The 3,367-nt window shown below is 33.7% G+C and overlaps 1 long non-coding RNA gene across 1 annotated transcript in view; it reads right to left on the minus strand.

Annotated features, from left to right (window-relative positions):
• Window positions 1-207: 207 nt before the first annotated feature.
• LOC111089145 overlaps window positions 208-3,367 on the minus strand; it is a 7,773-nt gene continuing 4,613 nt past the window's right edge. Inside the window, exon 2 of the long non-coding RNA XR_002613476.1 lies at window positions 208-702. This is a non-coding gene — a long non-coding RNA (uncharacterized LOC111089145). The remainder of the gene's footprint in view (window positions 703-3,367) is intronic.

Genomic DNA, 3,367 nt, shown 5'->3' on the forward strand with positions numbered 1-3,367 from the left:
TTAAAGAAAGCCAATTATAGCCTAAACTTAATAAAAATATTTCCTCTAAAACCTGCCTCCAGTAGCTCAACGGTAAGTCTGCATGCTTATGACATTAAAATAGGGTATCGATACCCGTGGTTGACAGAGTACAGATAGCCTAATGTGTGGCTTTGTGCTTAACAATAACTAATTCAAGTCTTTAAAATCGAAATCCTTGAAAATAACTCACTCACTCAATATTCTTTGAGCCGAGTGTCATATAAAGCTTCCACGATGGACTTCCATCGCCTTCGGCCAACCGCTTGTCGTCCAGCTGATTCGAAGGCCAGGTTGTATTCTTTCAATTCTCTCCCAGGTCTCGTTTGGATGGCCCGTTTCCTCTTCTCCTGTGATGTCCACCAAAGAGCCTTTTTGGGAAGTACGGAGAATGACATTCTGCACACATGCCTCAGCCACCTCCACAGTATTCTCTTCGTTTGCAGTGTCAGGAGTTATGCTCCTAATGTTCTCAGCAGCTCGTCTCTAATATTTTAGAGAAAATAATGGATTTTTCACAAAACTGGTTACACAATACTGAATTCTGATGAATCGTGATTATTATGGAAATTCGTGGTGTTTTTCTTTAACGTGTAGACAACACTCATGATAGAGACAAGATTCATTAATACATCGATCAGGAAATTATGGTTTGTTGTGGTTCACACATATACTTCTGATCTTCTAAGAGAGATAAAAAATAATATATCTATTATTCACAAACAGTGTTAATAAAAATCTAGATGCACGTTGCTGCCTTATTTGTACTAGATGTAATATAACAAAATAAAGCAAACTCTGTCTCATAATTGGTCTAAGAAACTGTTGCAAAGAGCTTTAAAATTACTACACCATGAAAAAAAAAATGCAATATATATAAAAGAAACTAATTTTTACTGTTAGAAAAAATGCTGTATATAAAAGTTTAAAATAAACTCTCATTGATCCTTATCAGGAAGGCATTGATTAGTTGTCTCGCAGTCAATATATCTAAACCCTTATACACCAAGTCAAACGTTATACTTGAGACAAACAAGATATCTCGATAATCAACTCACAGATAGTGCATCTGAGCTCCTAAGAACTTATACAGTATATGTGGAACAGACAAGATACCTAGATAATCATCCGCCCCCCAGTAGCACAGCAGTATGTCTGTGGACTTACAACGCTAGAATCCGGGTTTCGATACCCGTGGTGGGCAGAGCACAGATAGCCCATTGTGTAGCTTTGTGCTTAACTTCAAAAACAAACAGATAATCATCTTGCAGAATATGTCTGAGGTCTTATTAACTGAAGAAACATACTTGAAACAGACAAGCTTGTCTGGATACAGTTAACTCACACGGTAAACCTAAGCTCTTATCTACTTAAACAATCAATATACTTAGATTTCACATGATATTAATACAGCTGACTCACAGACAGTGTGTCTGAGCTCTTACTGACTCAAAATATCTGACATTAGCTAAAAAATGTAAGAGCAGGTAACCTGGAATGCAAGACGGTGCATATTTCGTCACTTTGTGTATGATTAACAAAAGTGTTGTGGAAGGCCACAACAAGTGTGAAGGACTGAAGGGACTTATTGAAACTTCAAAATTTGAATTTTTTGTAATTTTGAGCTAGCCTATCTTGTTAGTCGATTTATTAAAATCAGAAGAAAAACGTAAAGTTCAATTAATATTCAATAAAGCATCAACAGAATGAGAAACATCAATCAATTATCCAATAAGAAAAATGTATGATAAATAGTTTGCTATCGCTCTATATTTAAAAAAAAAACACTTATCTGTTGAATTAAGAATTTTCATTTAAATGACCACAATACAACTTAATTCTCCCATATTTTCTTTGAAGATAATTTCGAAACTTTATTTGGAGTTCATGTAATAAACAAAAAAGTTTAAACATAATATTCACAAATAATGAACATGTTACCCAAATGAATCAATATTAAAAATGTCGACGTGCAACTTCAATAACTAGAAATTGATATATTATTATAATATTAACATATTCATTATATTAATTTTTTCTAATTCCGTTACAAAATTATATAGATAAAATCACATTGCACCTGGTTTAAACTGTCTGCTGTGTCCTTAGGAAGTATGAGAAAAGGCTTAAGGTGGTAATCTATAACTAAAAGTAATATTCACTGAACTGATTTATTACTAGAAGAAATCCTTACATTCCTAGCCTTTCGTGTGAAGGAAGTTACCATCCAATAATGTATTACAAAAAGAACAAAAATATATGATTGTAGCGGCTTAACAGGGCAAATATTCATCCCTCTAATCGGAGAGTGCGCTAACACTCTCTATGTATGGATGGCACGGACACCCATATTATAGCAATACAAAAGTTTCCTGGATTTGTTTCTCTACAGGTCATCAGGATCTAGATAAGAAGAGCTACCTGACATAGTTGCTCTATTTCCAGTGTATATGCCGCTTTTCAGCTATCCAGAGTGTCCCAAAGTCGAAAACTGGCGAATAGCCAATACCGAGATTTCTTATTTTGGTTCAACATCATTTTCTTCAACAGGCCTAGCGCCTACATAGTTCTAGCATTTCCAATAATTTTATCATCAGTTGATAGAGCAAATCAATCTTCACGATCTTTGACTATCTATTTTATTATTATTATATGCAAAATTTATAAAGCTTTAAAATACACTCTTTAACCTAATAACCCCCACACGCCGTCTTATAAAAAAAAGTAAACAAACAAGTATAACGAAAAATTTTATCGCTAAATTAAAAAGCTATGTAGGGCTGGCTACTGGAATTGAAAAAAGGAACCAAACAAGATAGGGGTGGAAGTGGACATATCACTTGATCAGCTAATGATAACATAAAGACTAAGCTGTTTTGACTTTACATGGAGAATAAAATCTCTATATTACTGGCTTCATCACTGGCAAAACAAATAGAGCCAGAAATTCCAATCACAAAATGTTACTTCATTGTAAAATAATCATAAAAATAGTATTCTAAAGTTAACTAAAGAAAAGATATAATGTTGAAAGCTCATATTGCATTCAAACCCCAAGCTTTCGATAGACAAAATGAGGAAGCCAGTAATGTAGGGATTTTACATACTTATAATTTTTTTCGGAAAAAAAAAATGTCACAGTTTTTATGTCTATAAAGTGTTAGTAGTTTGAAACTACCAGTATTTTGCCTTTCTATAAATAGAATACTAATATATATTTAATCAAGCATATTCAAGTAATACTGTCAGGTTTTTATAGGGTCGCGGTTCTTTACAGTAGGTGTCTGTGACTTGTTGGCGATAAATTTCAACAATAAAGGGACGGCACACAACCCACTTGTATTGAAAT

This window comes from Limulus polyphemus, unplaced genomic scaffold, assembly GCF_000517525.1.
Source record: "Limulus polyphemus unplaced genomic scaffold, Limulus_polyphemus-2.1.2 Scaffold5368, whole genome shotgun sequence".
NCBI classification, from domain to species: domain Eukaryota; kingdom Metazoa; phylum Arthropoda; class Merostomata; order Xiphosura; family Limulidae; genus Limulus; species Limulus polyphemus.